The sequence below is a fragment of the Pinus tabuliformis genome, chromosome Q (genome assembly GCF_031772625.1).
Source record: "Pinus tabuliformis cultivar Carrire ecotype Pingquan chromosome Q, CPIR1, whole genome shotgun sequence".
NCBI classification, from domain to species: domain Eukaryota; kingdom Viridiplantae; phylum Streptophyta; class Pinopsida; order Pinales; family Pinaceae; genus Pinus; species Pinus tabuliformis.
Genome location: NC_142296.1, coordinates 268,708,062 through 268,716,134, shown reverse-complemented (window position 1 = coordinate 268,716,134; position 8,073 = coordinate 268,708,062).

Genomic DNA, 8,073 nt, shown 5'->3' with positions numbered 1-8,073 from the left:
ATGATCTATCTTTTCTATCTTTTTATGAGCTGGTTTCATAACAGTTCCAAGTCATGGGTAGCATAGTTGCTTTCATGTTCTTTGATTTTATTTGATTCATATGACACACCTATCTTCCATAAGGGGTCCACCAGACCTTCCTTACATGCATTTATGCACACCAAAATATTCTCATTTGCATCTGCATTCTTTAGAATATGTGCATTAGTTAATAAATATTTCAGCTATTGAAAATTATCTTCACAATTTGTAGTCCATTCATTCTATACTCATTTTTGTTGCACAAAAATAATTGAATGTACAATCTTATTGAAACCTTCAATAAATATCATGTGGTAACTAGGTAAACCCATAAACAGTCTCACCTTTGAAATATTCTTTTGGTGATTGCCAACCCTTGATGGATTTCATATTCCCTAGGTCCATTGCCATGCCCTCCTCTAAGACATTGTGAACTAAATCATGGATTTTCCTTTGATAGAAAGTGCACTTGCTCAACTTGGCATACAATTATTTCTCTTGTAACACTTACAGCACCATTCTCAAATTTCACTCATCCTCCTCTTTTATCTTGGAGTGTATAAGAATATCACCCAAGAAGGAAATAACAAATTAGTTTATAAACTCTAAAAGCTCTATTTATCAAACATATAAAACGAGCAATTGCAGCACGTGTTTCAAAGTAAACGTTGTAAGGTGGTAGCATAGGAAAAAATAGCATAGAAGGAAGAAAAACGTTCATGCAATTTTGTTTCTTTACAGCTAGCATTTCTTTTTTTATCATATGTTATATTTTAGGGAGATTTCAACGAGGACAATATTCAAGAATATGTTCAAAATGAAGGTAATGCACAACATCTAAATTCCAAAGGATTTATGAAAATGCTCTTAATTAAGATTCATGAACTATTATAAGTAAATGATTTAAATCAAACATTTCATAGCACAAGTAATCTCATATCACCTTTTATTCGTAATGCAATGGATAATAGTTTTTGTTAGAAGGGATTCAAGATAATGTATGTGCATATTGAGTCATTTTTATGTCAAATGTTTTTATGCCTAGAAAATTTTAGTCATTTTGTGCCATTTTTATGTACTTAACATTGTAGATGGATTTAGAGACACTCTTAAAGGGGTCCCTATTTTTAGCCTTGTAGATGGACTCAAAGACCCCTTTGTCTCTAAATTTAACACTGCAAATGGATTCAAAAAACGTGGGCTCTGAATCCATTTACAGTGCTAAAAATTAGAGACAAAAGGCTATTCCTAATTTTAACATTGTAGATGGATTCAGAGACCCGTTTGCCTCTAAATTTTAACAATGTAAATGGATTCAGAGAACCATGTAGTGAAATGTAACACTTCAATATCCAAATTGCAATTTTCCATTTCTGGACTGACATAATAAAAAATTACTAACATAAATGAGTAATTCATGTACTTGTTGTATTCGTTATTTGGTCATATTTTTATTCTTGGACTATCGTAGTCATTTAAGTTAATCATTATTAATTTTATCACATATTCAGTTGTATATTTTAGTCCTAGGCTAAATTAGTCATTTAAGTTAGTCACTTTTAGTTTTGTCACTTAATCCTTACACTAAATTAGTCATTTTTAGTTCGTTCACTTAAAATTGCTCAAATTTAGTAGTAATTCACTTGAAATAATTATAGTGACTAACTTTTTTAGTCACCTAGTCACTAATTTCATAATTTTCTACTAGTGAAAATCTCGATTCCTCACTCTTTTAGACTAAGTTATGCCTCCATAAAACCAAATTAATTGCATTAAATGGAGTCCTAGTATGACAATGGTGCGTTTGTTTTCTCAAATCCGACATAATTCCATTGATCAATTACTAAATATATTTTTATATATTTCATAACTTTAAATACTGATGATCAACACATTAATTATTAATAATTAATTAATAACATCGACATGATAAAATATATGTACATCATAATATGATAAAATGAGAACATAGAATGCTTATCAACTTCTACCGAAGACTTTCTAGTGGCAAGGTAGATTACATAGCACTTACCTAAACCAGATGGATGTGGGATGGAAAGGAATGGTGTGATATGAGCCGCTCACCTGAAAAGTTACGAAATGATAAGTGTGAGTAACAAAAATTAAAACTCATCTAATAGTATTGGTGATTTTATTGACCTATTGCAAGTAAGTAGGCCTAGAATTTGGATTTACCTTTACTTGTTATATAACTTTTTTAAGTTTTGAGATTTTATGCTTGACGTCAAAGAATGTTATGTTTGAAACTTATGTCTTCAAAAAATGATGTCCTATAATAAATTAACGCTTAATGAATTAAAGCTTGATTAAAAAATTACCTTTCAATAACATATTAAAAATTGTCACATATTTATAATAAGGAAAAAAAGAAAACAACCATAACACACAAATGAATTTTTAAATCTTGAATCTTGGTTTGAAATTGCATGGAATACTTACAATAAAATATATGGAACTTGAAATCAAATGTCTTTGACCAAGACATGCCATAGCATATGTATATATATGAGATATGACTATATGAGATATGGGACATATAAAATGACCAACATAGTAAAACTATTGAATGTTTAATTAATTAATTAATATGGTTTGTGTCATGAATTATGTAATATAATATATATTATCATATTTATAGATAAAGTATACATTTTACCATATATATTTTAGCATTGCTTTGGATCATAAGATATACACTAATATTAACAAGATTGAAAAGATAGTATCTAAACCTTTTAAAACTTAAAATACTAAAGTTATAATAAATAAATAAATGTGGACTTTTTAATATCACGTTATAAGAGTATGTTATGGTTTCATATTTAATTATTACATTCTCATAAAGCAAACACTTAAATATCATATGTAGTAAAAACATGCGTTGATCAATTTATTTTTTCTTCCTATTTATCACCAAAATTTAATAGAATCTTTATCTATATATATATAAACAACAAAATGAGTATGTATTAAAGTAACATTAAATAAAATAATAACAAACTCACTCTAATAAGGTTCCATATTGTACCCCATATCATTAAACTAGACTAACTTACAAGTCCAAAACATTGAAAAAAATACACATACTCAGCATTTTGAATCCAAATATGAAATTGATGACCACTCAAGTAGAGTTACTTTTAGTTATTTTGCATAAATTATGAATTCTATAAAGTTAAAAAGATGGATTTTCTTCTGAGAGAATTCGAAAGTAAGACGACTCTGTTGGCATTATGACTCAGATTTGACATAGGTGTTGTCCTTGATGACAACTCACTCGGATGTCAGAGTACAATTCAACAAATTAACAACTCAGAGTTACAGATCAGACTTCACAGAATGAGGAAAGAGAAGTATACGCAGGTTCACCTTGACAAAGTAGCATATACATGTGGGTTAACAGACCAAAAAGTGTGTATAACGTACACACACAGTTTCACAGAAGGAAAGGCGCATACATGTCGGAAATCCAAATTTTGGTCCGTGGTATTTGGCCCATGGTATTTTGATCCATGGTATTGGTCCAAAGAATCTTTTCCAAAGTATTGATCCCAGGTATTTGGTCCAAGGTATTGGTCCTAAGTGGTTTTGGACCATGGTATTGAGAACAGCCTAGAACTATATAAGGAGAAGAAGATCATTAGGCTAAGGCACTCAAGTATAGAATATCTGATGATGAGCAAGATATAGTGTACGAGTTATTGGGTTATGGTGCATAGCTGGATTTGAACTAAGGATGAACCTAAGCACTTGATGAAGGATAAGACCTAATGAGGGGTCAAGACCTTAAGTCTTGAAGTCAAGTATTTTTATGTGGTTTGATCATTTATCTAATAATTGGTGCATGTTGTAGTCTTTAAATATGATGATCTGGGTATAACTGAAGTCTGGAATTGTTGTAATGTATAAATCATTATTTACAGATCTGTACGTAGGTTCAATTTAGAAAAGGCACATATACAAGCTAGTTCTACATATCAAAATAATGTATACATCTTAAGTTTGATTTGCAGATCTGTACGCAAGTTCGTCTTGAGAAAGGTGTGTATGCACGCAGGTTCAACATAGAGAAGTAGCGTATAACTTGTAAAATATGTTTTACATGATTTTGGTTGCTGTTGCAGCGTTTTGGGTTCTGGTTACTGTGTTCTGGTTATAGTATTCTGAAAGATCTGATTGGAGGGGTGTCAAAGTGGTTGATTGGTTCAGTTGTGAAAAGGAGATTGGTTGATGCAGATATATTTTGATTGAATGATGTTATTGATGGATTGAGTCTAAAAATTTATGAAACGTGGTACCTAGAAGAAAAGAGAAGGTTGTAGCCTTCTGTAGGCCAGCACCTACGTACTAGTATCAGCTAGTACAAGAGCTAGGTGGTTGTAGCTCCCTTCCAAGAGAAGCTGGAGAATGAGAGAAGGTTGTAGCCTTTTGCAAGTAGAAGCCTATGAACTGGCATAAGTCTGAACCAGTACAAAAATTATAAAAATAAGTTTCTTATTATTAAAAATATAGAGACAATTGCAGCAGGTGGTTTTCACCCACATTGGGTTTCCACCTTATATCTCGTGTTCATGTGTGTGATTGTCTATTCTATTTTTACTGCACCTGGTTACAGTTTATATGGCTCCGACGCACTGAATAAAGATCAACATTTGATGAATTAACTGAATCATAAGTTTGGAGGATATACGCTAGTTGCCTTAAACATAGTTGCGTATACACGTGAGTTCCATTAACTAAAGTAGCGTATATAAATCTGATTTTTGAAATGAAAAATAATTGAATTGATAATACTGATTCACCCCCCCTCTCAGTGGTATTTCCAACAATTGGTATTAGAGCAGGTCCTTCAGAAGAAGCTTGATCGCTTGAATGAAGATCCATCATCATGAGTAATCAAGAAAGAGAGGGATCCATCACACCACCAATCTTTGACGGAAGCAACTTTGTTTATTGGAAGGTAAGAACCACAACCTATCCACAATCTCTTGGAACAAATGTTTGGGAAATCATGGAAGGAGGATATACATTTCCATCAACAACTCCTACAGATGCGGTAGGGAAAAAGCAATATGAAACCAATGTCAAAGTTGTTACTACATTATTGGGAAGTCTGTCACAGTCAGAATTTGTCAAAGTTATGCAGCTCAAATCTGCCAAATAAATATGCGACAAAATCATTCTAAGCTATGAAGGAGACTCTCAGGTAAAACGTGCAAAACTACAAACTCTCAGAATTCAATATGAAAGTCTCAAAATGCACAATGATGAAAGTATAGCTAGTTAATTCTTACGTATAGATGAGATTGTTAATTGCATGAAGAGTTTGGGTGAAGAGATACAAGATGTTACTTTAGCTGAAAAGGTTAATATCCTTGTCTGCTAAGTTTGAATCAAAAGCATCTGCCGTAGAAGAAAAGAAAGATCTTCATACTATTACTATGACACAGCTGCACAGAATCTTAACTACTTTTGAGATCAAAAAAGGAGGTCCATCAGATATGAGAGAAGCAACATTCAAATATTCAAGAAAATAAGAAGAAAAATTTGTCAAGAACCTTGAACATGGTTCCAGAAGATTCAGAGGTACACTACCTTTCAAATGTTTTTCTTGTGGAAGAGTCAGTCATTATGATGCCAAATGTCCTCATAAAGATAAGGTTGATAAAGGTAAGCAATTTGCAAAATGTAATAGAAAACAAAGTGTAAGTAAGAAGAGCTACTATACGCATGAAGATAGTGATGGTTTATCAAATAGTGATGAAGATGAAAATAGTAATGACTATAGACTTCTAATGGCTTTTGAAGATGATGATTTCTTGGATGCTTTAGATGAAGAGGACCTTTATGAAGAAACCTCTAAACTCAAAATTTGTTTAGAATAAATGAGTATGATTATAGATACTTTGACAGTCCAACTTGCTGAAAGAGAAAAACACAATGAAAAACTAGAATGTGAAATTGTGGGTCTAAGAAAGGATATTGAGAAAACAAAATTCTCAATCTTAGATTTACTAAAGGATCAGAAACCTTAAATGAAATCATCAAAGTGCAATGTTCTCCTCTGATAAAGACAGGTCTTGGATATACTGAAGAAGCATCTCAAGCACAGAAGTCGTCAACCTCCACTAAAATATATCTTCATGTAGAAAAGAGTAATGAACAGTTTGACAAGCAAAGGCATAAAGCAGATCGCCAGGTAAATCGGGTTCAATCTACTTCAAGGATGAATAGAAGCTACAACCAACCTCAGGTAAATCATACTCAATTTGCTTCAAGAATGAATATCAATAGAAACTACAATCACCAGGTCAGTAGATTCGATAATCGTAGGAACTTGTTTAATGGCCAATGTTTTACATGTCATAACTTAGGACACAAAGCTACTCAATGTGTTGCTTACAAAAACATCATGACTAGAGAAGCACGAAATCAAAGGAATGTGACAGGGATCATTGAAAGGACCTACAATAACTTTTCTCTTCTTGAAAATGAAATAGAATGATCTATCTGTAACAACTTTAGCCATGAGGAATATTAATGTTGGAGTAAATGTCAGCAAACATCTCAGAGGGATAAAACTTCATTAAGTCCCAAAATATGGAGAAAGAAAGAACCACAAATAGAAATATGTAGTACAGAATTATATGCAAAAGGACAAGAAAATTAGTGGTACATCAACAATGGATGCTCAAAACACAGGACAGGTGACAAAGAAAAACTTCATTCATATAATGCCTTAGAAGAGGAAAAGAAGGTCTCATTTGGAAATGACACTCCTGCTGTCATAAAAGGTAAAGGCTTTTTTCTCTTAAAAGAAAAAGTTAAAGCTGGGAATGTTATGTATGTTGATGGTCTAAAGCATAACCTGTTGAGTGTCAGTCAAATGTGTGATTAAGGAAATGATGTAGTATTTTGATCAAATGGATGTGTTTTTAGTGAGCTTGATACAGGAGAAAAAGTGATCAAACGTATAAGAACTCCAAAAAACTTATACATACTCAGGGGAGGACAACAACAGTTCTATCTGAGAAAAAATGATGAACACTGCCTATGGCACAGAAGATTGGGGCATCTAAGATTCCCTCAATTAAGAAAAGCATGCAGATTCTAGGTTGTTTGTGATGTTCTTGATATCAACATTCGAGAAAATACAATATGTAAATCATGTCAATTTGGTAAGCAAACCAGAGGATATTTCCTTGAAAAGGAAGGATCAGCTAGTAAGCCTCTTGAACTTGTTCATACTGATTTATGTGGACCATCAAGGAAAAGGTCACCTCGTGGAGAAGAATACTTTATATTGTTCATTGATGTTTTTTCCAGAATGTGTTGGATAGGAATTCTAAAGCATAAAGATGAAGCATTCGAAAAGTTCAAAGCCTTCAAAGCTTTGGTTGAAAATGAATCAGATCACAAAATCAAATGCCTCAGATTTGATCAAGGAGGGGAATTTACCTCTGATGAATTCTTTGACTTTTGTGAAGAACATGGAATAAAAAGGGAATTCTCCACCGCAAGGACTCCTCGGCAAAATGGAGTGGTAAAAAGGATGAATAGAACTGTTTAACAAATGGCTCGTGCTATGCTATATGAGTCTGGAACTCCTACTACCTTCTGGGGTGAAGCTGCATTCGCTACCGTCGCTATTCTCAAAAAAGCAAATGTTCGGGTAAACAACACTCAAACTCCACATGAACTTTGGTATGTTAGGACTCCTACTGTAAAATACTTCAAAGTTTTTGGAAGCAAATGTTACATCAAAAGGACTGATGAAAAACTTGGTAAGTTTGAGCCCAAAGCAGATGAAGGTATTATCCTTGGTTACTCTTCCCGAAGTAAAGGATATAAACGTTATTATAAAAGACTTGGGGAAATCATTGAAAATATTGATGTTGTGGTTGTTGAAGCATACAAAAATCCAAAACAAATAAAAACCAAAGATTCTGAAGAAGATGAGGATTATCCTCCCACATCAAATCAGACTAATTCTGAAGAAGAAACCAATGAAGCACCAGAAGAAGAGATAAT